General features: G+C 43.0%; 1 protein-coding gene across 1 annotated transcript in view; it reads left to right on the top strand.

Moving 5' to 3' along the window:
- Positions 1-12,273, top strand: part of CHST9 (carbohydrate sulfotransferase 9) — a 243,915-nt gene that overhangs the window by 202,179 nt on the left and 29,463 nt on the right. The window lies entirely within an intron of this gene.

The following is a 12,273-nucleotide window of genomic DNA, read 5'->3' as shown; positions in this document are numbered from 1 at the left end:
GTGGAGAGGTACGATGGTTGTGCCATATTGTGGATAATTTAAAGTATTTACATGGCTCAAAGCTCACAACTATATTTAAATGAGCCTGGGTGCCTCAGTCGGTGAAGGGTCCGACTTCGGCTCAGGTCATGATCTGGTGATCCGTGAGTTCGAGCCCCTCCTGGAGCCTGCTTCAGGTTCTGTGTCTCCGTCTGTCTCTGCCCCTCCCCTGCTCACACTCTGTCTCTCTTTCTCAAAAATAAATATTTTAAAAAAATGTATTCTCAGAGAGGTCTTATTCCCAAACATATTCTCTTCCACGCAGCCCACTCACACCTTTCCCCATAAGGAACTATTTCCATTAGTCTCTGGTTTGTTCCCTCTACCTTCTTTTACAAACATAACCATACAGATATATACACGTTCTTATGTCACAGAGATCTTCTCTACTGTCTTTTTATAACTAAGTAATTCTATATTGTGTGGATGTACATACAGTTGTTTCTAATGGGTTATTTGTTGTCTTTTTCATTACTTGTAAGGGTGTAATGAGCAATCATGTGCGCATATTCTTTATATTACAGAGGTGTATCTTCAAGGGCGAATCTAGGAGTAGGAATCAAAAGGTTGATTCAAGAGGCAACTTATTAAGCATTTTGTTAGATGTTGACAGTTCTCCTCCTGAGGGGTTGTCACTGTGCCCCGACTGCCGGCAATGTAAGAGTGACCGGCGGCAACATAAGAGTGGATCTTTCCTGACTTGTTCATGTCCTTGATACCACACCCTTGTTAAATTTCTTATACCTTCCTGGCCCCTCTCTTTATCTTTCTGAGCACCTTTCCCTGTGATCACACGTAGCCCCATTTCTTCTCATTCTAGACATCTCATCCCTAGATGCCCCATAGTTACTGAAATGATGTACAAATCAGAACGAGTATTATCTTACCTTCTGAAACTGCTCCTTGGATGGCCCCACCGTCCAGATAGACACCAAACTTGGAACCTGCTAATTGTCCTGAGTTCTCCCTCTTACTAATCCATCGAGCAGTTGCTTTTACCTCCTGCACATTTCAGGAACGCATCCCTCCTCTACATCTCAACCCCACTTGTCCTCCCCCAGGACCTCCTTGCCGCTCCCCAAGAGCCCTGATATGGTGCTCTCACTTGTCCTCTGCCTCTACCCAGTCCTTCTGAAAATCATCTCAACAGGGTGGCCATGATGAGAGTTTTATAGATTTCAAATTTCTGCCTTGTTTGCAGTCAAGGGCATTGAATTAACTTTCTGTAATCATTGCTGAATAGCTAATTCTTAAAACATACCCAGACTTCAGAAATGCTCTAACGTGTGTGGAAGAAACCTTGGGCAGCAATTTAAAATGAGTAACTCACGGGGGCGCCTGGGTGGCTCAGTCGGTTGAGCGTCCGACTTCAGCTCAGGTCACGATCTCACGGTCCGTGAGTTCGAGCCCCGCGTCGGGCTCTGGGCTGATGGCCCAGAGCCTGGAGCCTGCTTCCGATTCTGTGTCTCCCTCTCTCTCTGCCCCTCCCCTGTTCATGCTCTGTCTCTCTCTGTCTCAAAAATAAATAAATGTTAAAAAAAAAATTTAAATGAGTAACTCACAGATTGCTTTCTGAAAGGGACCCTTCACAGGGTCAGTGTTATTACAGAAGAAATATAATGTATTCAGTTATTTCAGAACAGCATCATGCTAGTTTTTATTTAGCAAATATCCTCTAAAAGACAAAACTCTCTGTAAGTAGGGAATGTAAACAAAGCCAAGAAGAAGAAATGTTCTAGTTACATGAGATGGTGACTGCTGATTCAAACCACCAAAATATTATTGACCTTAACTTGGTTAACAGAGAATGACAGAATTACAAGACAGTGAGAGGAAGTAAATTAGCATCTTAAGGTCTCATTTATACTGTTTCGTGTTTTAAAGGTAAGGAGCAGGGGCGCCTGGGTGGTGCAGTCGGTTAAGCGTCCAACTTCAGCCAGGTCACGATCTCGCGGTCCGTGAGTTCGAGCCCCGTGTCGGGCTCTGGGCTGATGGCTCAGAGCCTGGAGCCTGTTTCAGATTCTGTGTCTCCCTCTCTCTCTGCCCCTCCCCCGTTCATGCTCTGTCTCTCTCTGTCCCAAAAATAAATAAAAACCGTTGAAAAAAAAATTTTTTTTAATAAAAAATAAAAAAAAATAAAGGTAAGGAGCATTGTGTATACATATAACTATTTTTTTTAAGTTTTGAGGGACAGCACGCGCAAGTGGGGAAGGGGAGAGAGAGAGGCAGAAAAAGAATCCCAAGCAGACTCTGCACTGACGGCACGGAGCCTGATGCGGGGCTCAAACCCACGAACCGTGAGATATGACCTGAGCCAAAACCAGGAGTGGGATGCTTAACCAACGGAGCCACCCAGGTGCCCCTGTGAGGAGAATTATATTGATAGCACTCACTATAGTACTCGAGCAGAATTAATATTTTATTTACCTGCATCATAGAACTCTAAAGATTTATGTTCTCTGTTCTTTCAAGAAAAAAAAATAATGAGATATTTTAAAAGGAAAAATCATATAAAAATTCATGTACAAAATGGTTTAGGGATTTGTGAGTGTGGGTGCCTTGTTCAAATTATGACTTTCATAGTAACAGCCAAAGCTAACCAGAGATACATATTTTCCAAAGGGAAGAAAAATAACAAAAGAAAATTATTCTGTCACCATTGAGAAACAGAATAATCAATGTTTTCCTGCTAAGTGAAAAAAAAAAATGGTGAGCATTAAAACCCAAAAATCTTTTCTTACAAAAAGCAGGAAGCCAGGAATCAATTTTTATTCAAATGAATATTAAATGATTTCCCCCTAATTAATTTAATGATGTAAGTATCTGATTAAAGAAGAATTTGCAATGGTACAACCCTAGATCTTGTTCAGTTTTGTTATTCCTACCCTTTCCTGGGTAGTAAAAAAGGATTCCCACCACAGAACTGATTCATGACACCCTCTCTATGCTATCCTACTGTTCTCCCCATTGCCAACCCCCTCACTCTTGACCCCCACTCCTGGGCTAGGAGGGGTGACTGGATATACTTAGGAACTACGAAGTGTACAACAAACTAACAAATGGCAAAATTCCCCAAACTGCCAAAAAATATAGAAAAAGTAAGGGAAATGAAATAAACGTATAAAAATCATGAGCCTCTCCTCCCCAGTGGTATTGTACAGGATAATATCACATCGGTTGATACTGGGAAAATGGTGCCACATGGAGCCACGTAAGAGCTGCCTGTTTACACCTGGTCCCTGGTGGCTGAACCACAGACCCACCACATGCCACAGCGTGACCCCAGATCATACAGAGGGACCACCGAAGAAAGCGCAGCCTTCACTCTTTCTCTCCACAGAACTGTAACCTACACTACCCAAACAGACTCTCTGGAGGTATGTTTACATCATGTACAGAGAGCTGGGAGATTGACTAACAATTACAGCACATTAACAATCCTTTCAGCTACTTCTAGCCTTAAGTGAGTAAGTGTTGATGTATGGAAAAGAGGTCATTGAAAAAAAGATCCATAAATACTGTCCGTAGTCTTTAAGACTCTAAAAGTTAGCTAAGAATAACCAGCTCGGTTCAGTGTTGCCGTTCAGTGTTGCTCTTTTGGAAAAATCTTGTTTGGCTTAAGCTCTTTTTTGAATTTGAAAGAAAACTTCTTTAAGGGCAGTCACCAGCGGCCAGTCATTTCATCAGTTATAGCTATGTAATGCGACCTCCATAAAAAACCTGGAAGGACAGAGTTCAGAGAAATTCCAGGTTGGTGAACATGTGCAGATTCAGGAAGAGTGATATGCCCAGAGAGCCTGGAAGCTTCTGTGCCCCTTCCCACATACCTTGCCCTATGCATCTTCCATCGGACTCTTCCTGGGTTATATCCTTTTATAATAAGCCAGTAATCCAGTAATCCAGTGAGTAAAATATTTCTTAGTTCTGTGAACCTCTCCAGCAAAGTAATCAAACCCGAGGCGGGGGTGTTGGCACTTTGCGTCTATAGCTGGTCAGACAGAAGCACAGAAGACTGCCTAGACTAGCAACTGGCATCTGAAGTGGGGGTTGGGGGGCAGTCGTTTAGGGCTGAGCCCTTAATCTGTGGGATTTGTCACTCTTTCCAGGTAGATAGTGTCCAGACTGAGTTAAATTTGTGGGATACCCAGGCAGCATCCATGGAGAACTGAGTTAATTGTTTAGTGTGTTAAAGAAAAAACACGTTGGACTAGTGTCAGAATTCGTAGCCTTTGACTCACATCCAGGACCAGTGGATATAAGCTCTGAAACCAGACTTCTAACTTGCTAGTGCCTGATAGTAAATCCTTCTTTTGGCTTAGCTTAGTTTAGCTTAGAGATGGCGTCTCTTCGTGTTCATTGTGAACGATGTAAACTTTGAATTCCATTACCCGAGGAGGCACAAATCATTCAAATATAAATAAGTTACAGGGGCTCCTGGGTGGCTGAGTCGGTTGAGCGTCCGACTTCGGCTCACGTCACGATCCTGCGGTTTGTGGGTTCGAGCCCCGTGTCAGGCTCTGTGCTGACAGCTCAGACCCTGGAGCCTGCTTCCGATTCTGTGTCTCCTTCTCTCCCTGCCCCTCCCCTACTTGTGCTCTGTCTCTCTCTGTCTATCAAAAATAAATAAATGTAAAAAAAAATTTTTTTAATATAAATAAGATACAGTGTTTCCCAAAGTTCTGACTTGGTGTTTGTTTCCCTCTCTCTGCTTGTAAAATGAGTCTTGCGTCCTGAGCTCTCCCTGTCATGTCTCTACAGAAGATTGCCTGATACTGACCTCTTTCCTGAGCTCACTTTCTTCATCCTCTAGAATGTCTTACTGGTATTTTAAACTTAACCGATGAGGAACTGAGCTGATGATCCCACCTCCACCGTTACTCACCAAATTTACTGCTTTAAAACTGGCTCCATGTCCTTATTTCCACCTTTGCATGAAGCACGTCTTCTCCCAAGGAGCTAAACTTAAGATCTTGGCCGTCTCTGAAAACTGACTAGTGTACAGAATTGTTGAATCATTATCAGTGTAGACCTGAAACCAGCATAACACTATGTGCGAGTTATACTTGAATAAAAAAATGGAAAATAAAAAAATACACACAAAACAAGGATAGAAAAAAGATCTTGGCCATCTTTAATGCCTTTCTTTCCACTCTCCCACTGCCCCAGAGCCCCCATCTGAATTGTTAAGGCTGCTCCACTCACCCAGTAAGTCACCTTCTACTTCTATTCTTGTCTGTGTCCCCCCCTCCTCCAGCCAAAGCACTGTTAGATTAATCTTTAAACAGGTTTGACCAATTTCTGGCTCAAAAAACTTCTTGAGCTCCCTTAGCAAACAAATGTTAAAATTTCTCCCTAAGTATTTAGGGCCCTCCATGATACTGGTTTATCATACAGGTTTTGCCTTGCCTCTTATTACTCACTAATATACATATAGACTCCTCTGAAGTCAAGTGCAACTATTTGCTACTCTCTGTACATGCCCCATGCACCTCCTAGTTCTGTGTTTTTGTTCACGCTCTTCCTTCTGTGTGAAATACCTTTCCCCCAATCTGCTTCTGCTACTAACTTACCCAGATCAAATGCTATTGCCCTATGAGGCATTCCCAGTTTTCCCCACCAAACATTACCTCTTCTCTTTTTTTTAAAGTTTATTTATTTTGAGAGGGAGAGCACGAGCAGGGGAGGGGCAGAGAGAGAGAGGGAGAGAGAGAGAGAAGCCCAAGCAGGCTCTGCACTGTCAGTGCAGAGCCCGATGCAGGGCTTAAACTCACAAATCGCGAGATCATGACCTGAGCCGAAACCAAGAGTCAGATGCTTAACCGACTGAGCCACCCAGGAGCCCCACCTCTTCTCTTTTTATTTGTGCCACTTCTATGGGAATGTTCGATCTCCCTCATTCTTTCTAGGGCCAAAGAATTTAAGTAACTAGAAACAAACTTAGAAACCATCTGTACTTAAAACATTGTCATTATGCACCAAAGACAAAGCAAAGACCAGAGTAGTGAAGCTATGTGCTAAATGCGGTACAGCTGGACCAGAAAGACAAAGCCAAGACCTGAAAAGTCTGAAAGCGAATCCATCCCCATTTCTACGGTATCAAGATTTAAATACCTTCTGATCTGAGTGCTTATGCACTTTACTAATAATCCCTTACAGCCTCATGATTTCATGGTGTTGCCTTTTTGTTTGGTCATCTTGTTTCCCCTACTTTACTTCCGTGTCTCCAGCACACAAACATATTGTCCAGAATAGATGCCCATTAAAATATTGCTATAGGATCAAATGAATGAATTTTGCTAGAGTCAAAGCATCTCCCGGCTTGGGGATAATCTGAAAATCCTTTGGCCTGAAGCCTGTGGCTGTTGAGGGCTCATCCATTCTTGACTTACCCAACATTTTTTGAGTAGTTCAAATGACATCTTTAACTCATAAAATTTGAAAATGTAATTGAGTACCCCAAATATATTTAGAGACAAGGAGAGGAAACCAACATTAATGCATTCATCTCTCAGGCTGAATTAAATTCACTTTGATACTAGATTGTCAACTCAGACTCAAATTATTTAACTGTTATGGAGCCCTCACTCTAGCCATGTCAGACACTTTCTAAAATGAACTAAGGAGTAAGTAATAGCAATCTAATGTTTCGGCTTATACCAGAAAAGGTATCTGGGTACTTTTCTGCCTCTCATACAGGTGTGCGTGTATACACGTATGTGTGCCCACATTGACACAGCCCACACGTACACACGCAATCCACTTGCACCACAAGTGGATCCACAAGGGGATCTTTGAAAAATGGATTACTGCAGCTCCAGAGGGAAATTCTCTGATGGTGGTGCAGAATTAAGTCGTTCATTAGTATGACAATTAAATTGTTATCACCATTGTCATTGTTATTGAAAGCCCTGATTGGGTGCTGCCTGCCTTTTTCTGAAGTAGAATTATAAACAATGAGTACCGATTTTTCAAGTGTCAAGAGATCAAGGTAGTAGCTGTAATACGACTACCTGACGATCCGTCTTTCCAGATAGTTCTCAGTGGGGGGTAAAAAAAAAGCAGTTAATAGCACTCTTTGGGACAACGTGGAGAGATAACATGTCTACACTATATATATTGGTACATGGTCTTAGTGGGCATTTGTCACAGAAGCAGACTGACTTCAACCAACAGATTACATCAAACTCATTTTCTAGACAAAGAAACTGAGGCTTGACGGGGAAGGAAGTATCGGCCCAGGGAGAGGGGATCATGAGCTCCTGTAATTCACTTAGCCCCTAGGTTCCTGCACTCCTCATCCTTTTTCCTCTCAGTGTTTCAGGGCATTGTTCCTTCAGTTTGCACTAAGTTGGTTGGAGGTAGGCACCATAGGTTTGATTGATACAGCAATTTGCATCTCAAGGCATCGCTCGATAAATACAGTGCAATGAAAGGCCACTCTCTCACAAACCAATTTCCCCCTCTGGGCTGACTTTAGAAGCTCATTGATGTCACTTCCTTCCTCAGTCAGCAAGTGAATTTTCTTTAATTCTCAAGACCAGCTGTCCATGCTGTCAACAGAAAGTTATTAAAATTCCTTTAAAGTGAATAAAAATAGCCTAAAAGCAAATGTAGTTGGAAACAGGAAAGAATCAGTATGCAAAGTCCACAAACCTCTGAGCAAAATAATGTTGATCCAACCAGAGATTTCAAACATTGTATATTCAAGATGCTAGAAAAAATAATTAAAAGATGCTAAACCACATACTTCTTAATCTTTTATTAGCAAAGGCTTAGGCAGTTACAATTTATCCCCTAAATTCCATTCCTCTTTTTCAGATATGATTTGAATAAACTTGGGAATGACTTAGGTTTTCCTTAAGTGGGATTCCCTCCTTTTTTCTTGCCTTGGCCGGAGAACATTTACATCTCCACCAGCCTAAGACTATCCGTAAGCAAGAGAAAAAAAATTATCATTAGCCGCAATCATAATCACCGGGGCCACAAAATAATTATATATTTTAATTCATTAGAGTTTTAATAGCTCAAGGGAGAAGATGATTTTTCTTACATTTAAATAACTGTAACTCACAGAAATGTCTGGCTTCTGAGCCCCTGTGATCCTCAGCCGACTAAATGACCTCAATAACTAGAAGCCTGCCCTGTTATCATCTGAATCAGCCCTTGCCTTACCCCTCAGTCTCCCAGCATAGCACCTGCCTTGTTGTCTGAACTGGACACAGCCTGGCCACTTCTCCCGCCAACAGTCCCCTGCCTCTTCCTCATTCGGACAGATGACACAAATCCTGGACTCAGTCTGACCCTTTGCCAAGGAGACTTGTGCCCAGCCTGTCTTGTCATCCCACGACACAGCCCAGGTTTGTGCCTTGGGTTCCTACATGTAGCTGTAGCTGGGGCTTTCACAGATGTATTACTCTTAAACTTCTGGAAGTCAGACGCTCCAAAATGGTTTCACTAGACCGGAAGAAAAGTACGGCGAGACTGCATACCTTCAGGCGGCTCGAGGGGAGAATCCACTTCCTTCCCTTTGCCCAGTCTGGAGGCTGCCCACATTCCTGGCTCGTGGCCCATTTCCTCACTGCACCACTCCATCCCCTGCCTCCCCTTCCCTCTCCCTTTGATTCTCCGTCCTCTCTCTTAGAACGACCCTTGTGATTATATTGGGTGCATCCCAATAATCCCAGATAATCTTCCCATCTCAAGACCCTGAACTTAATCATATCTGCAAAGACCCTTTGCCATGGAAGGTACCATATTCACAGGTTTCAGAGATTAGGATGTGGACATTTGGGGGGGCGTTATTCTGTTTACCATAACTGCCATGTCAGTTTTCATAACATACAGATATCTTCACTTTAATCATGGGGACAAGCCCAGAGGGCTCCTTTTATAACTTCTCTTTACATTCTGTTCCTTTTCCCACTGTATGTTTGATAATACCATTATCCACCAGCTCCCTAGCTGAAAACCTAGGGATGCTCTTGCTCCCTGCTCCCATACTTCCCACATCCAGTCAGTCTCCAGAATCCACCTCAGAAAGGCCACCAGCTCCAGGCATCCCTCCATCTCTGTTCTCCCTCCCGGGCTGAGACCCTCATCACTCCTGCCTGCACACTGGGCATGCCTGTTGCTCTCTCTGCCACCTGTCTGCCCCTCACCGTCACCCCATCCTCCACACCACCACCAAAACCATCTTTCTCAAGCACAGCTTTGGTCTCCTCACCCCCTGCTGAAAAGCATCTGCTGGCATCCCACGGCCTGAACACCCCTTGTCAGCCTCACGTCGTGCCAACAACATCCCATGGCTGTTCTCTTACCCTCCTCCCACACTCTATACTTCCCACCTGCTGTGCTATATGCTTTCACTCCATTAGCTACTCAGAACACCTCGAGAGTCACCCAGATACACCGTCTTCTTGCCTCTGAGACTGTTCTTCGTGTCACGGTCCTGGGAATGCCCTTCGAATGCCCTTCACTTATCCTTTGCCTGCAAAATTTATTTTAGTCCTCACAAATCTGGAAAGGGGTAGGTGTTATGAACTCTTTGTTACAGATGGCCAAACAGGCAGGGCATCAGTTAATGGGCCCCAAATCAAACATCTAGTAAATGGGAGGGCTCTAATTATATAGGAGGTTGTTGTCTCTCCATTTGCTGGAGTCCAGTGGGCTGCTATATTATTACGCGAAGATGATCTGATTGTTTGGGCTCTCATTCTTTCTCAAAATCCTTCAGATTTCCCTTCGTTCCTAAGGAAACAAAACTAAGATTTTGTAGTGCGGCTGCCATCCCCAGGATCCCCGCCAGCCTATTCTGCAGTCAGCAGCAAGAGTTGAGTGGTCTTTGAAAAATGCAGATTTGACCCCACGATTGCAATGTCCCTATCTGGCCCAAATTTCCTTAATGGCTGACTTCCCACTGCTCTTGTAACGATCATAAATCTCCCCAAGGCATCTACATCACTAGCTGCCCAGCATCATCTGACATCACACACCCTGACCCTTATTTCTCTACTCTGGCCTTATTGGCTTCCTTTCCAGGCCTTGGGCCCCCTAGACTCCCCCTTGTCACATGGCTTTGCACATGCTGTTCCTTCTGCATGGATGTTCTCCTCCCTCTTCTTGGCAATACTGATGATCTGATTCAAAAGGCCAAGCTTTTCTCACAAACCATGTTGCCTCTTCTCTAAACATTCAGCATATAATCCAACAAAGAATCTATTAACACATATCAGCAATATCTTATTGGGCAATGCCATTAAAAAATGAAGGAAATTGGTTCTTATTATCTAAGGACTCCAAGATTGGCCCCTGGCATTTTGTGACAGTGACATGATTAAATAGTCCACTCTTAACACCATCATTCCATTTTGGATGTTCCTTATACTGTATCTCATGTACCACCTTGCCAGATACAGAGCACTTAGTAAACTTTTCAAATATACTTATTTTTGGTTGATTAATTGATTGGTAAATATCGATTATTCATTACATGTCTTTAAAAAAAAAGTCTGGCATGTTTTCTTAAACAACTAAACATGCAGCTACCATAAAATCCAGCAACTGCACTCCTGGGCATTTACCCCAGAGGAGTAAGGACTTGCACTAACCAAAAAACCTGTACACAAATGTTGATAGAAGTTTTATTCATAATAGCTAGAAACTACCCAGATGTCCTTCAATGCGTGAATGGTTAAACACACTTTGATGTTCCTCCACTGGTGAACGGATAAAGAAGATGTGGTACACACACACACACACACACACACACACACACACACACTGGAATCCTACTTGGCCATCAAAAAGAATGAAATCTTACCATGTGCAACAACATGGATAGAGCTAGAGTGTATTACGCTAAGTGAAACAAGTCAGGCAGAGAAAGACAATTCTCATGATTTCACTCATAATGTGGAATTTAAGAAACACAACAGGTGAACATAGGGGTAGGGAAGGGAAAAAAAAATAAAAACAGAGAGGGAGGCAAACCATAAGAGACTCTTAAATACAGAGAGCAAACTGGGGGTTGTAGGAGGGGAGATGAGTATGGGGATGGGTTAAATGGGTGATGGGCATTAAGGAGGGCACTTGTTGGGATGAGCACAGCGTGTTATATGTAAGTGATGAATCACTGGGTTCTACTCCCGAAACCAAGATTACACTGTATGTTAACTAATTTGAATTTTTAAAAAAATAAATTTTAAATAAATAAATGCGTACATCCATAACATATGTTTGTACATCCATACTATGGAATACTACTCCTCAGTGAAAAGGAATGAATGTACAGGAATACACACAGCAACATGGATCTCTGGAGAACCCTGCTGAGAGAGAAAAACCTATCTGAAAGGTTATAAAATGTATGATTCCATTTATATAATATTCTTGAAATGGCAAAACGATAGAAATGGAGAACAGATTAGTGAGTGCCTGGGGCTAAGAGGGAGGAGGTGGGAGGAAACAGGTGTGGCTATAAAAGGACACCTTGAAATATCTCTGTGGTGTCTGAAATGCTCTATCCTGGGGCGCCTGGGTGGCTCGGTTGGTTAAGTGTCCAACTTCGGCTCAGGTCATGATCTCACGGTCCGTGAGTTCAAGCCCCGCGTCGGGCTCTGTGCTGACAGCTCAGAGCCTGGAGCCTGTTTCACATTCTGTGTCTCCCTCTCTCTCTGCCCCTTCCCTGTTCATGCTCTGTCTCTCTCTGTCTCAAAAATAAATAAACGTTAAAAAAAAAAATGAAATGCTCTATCCTGACTGCCTCAATGCCAGTATCTTGGTTGTGATCCTGTGCTATCTATCGCTCTTCCAGATGTCACCACTGGGGGAAACTGGGTAAAGGGACACAGGATCTGTCTGCCTTATTTCCTGCAAATGCAAGTGACCGAACAATTATCTTAATTAAAATTTTAAAAGAATCTGTTTAATAAAGTATGTATCCTACCAAGATGTTCACAAGCCCAGAATACCATAGTGCCATAAAATTTCTTCTCTTTATTTTTTTTTTAAGTTTTCTTCACATTTATTCATCTTTGAGAGACAGAAAGAGACAGAGTGTGAGTGGGGGAGGGACAGAGAGAGAGGGAGACACAGAAGCTGAAGCAGGCTCCAGGCTCTGAGCTGTCAGCACAGAGCCCCACGCAGGACTCGAACTCATGAATCGCGAGATCATGACCTAAGCCAAAGTCAGATGCTTAACTGACTGAGCCACCCAGGTGGCTCTTTCTTGATGGT

The sequence above is a fragment of the Prionailurus viverrinus genome, chromosome D3 (genome assembly GCF_022837055.1).
Source record: "Prionailurus viverrinus isolate Anna chromosome D3, UM_Priviv_1.0, whole genome shotgun sequence".
NCBI classification, from domain to species: Eukaryota; Metazoa; Chordata; class Mammalia; order Carnivora; family Felidae; genus Prionailurus; species Prionailurus viverrinus.
This window is presented reverse-complemented; position numbering and strand designations above follow the sequence as displayed.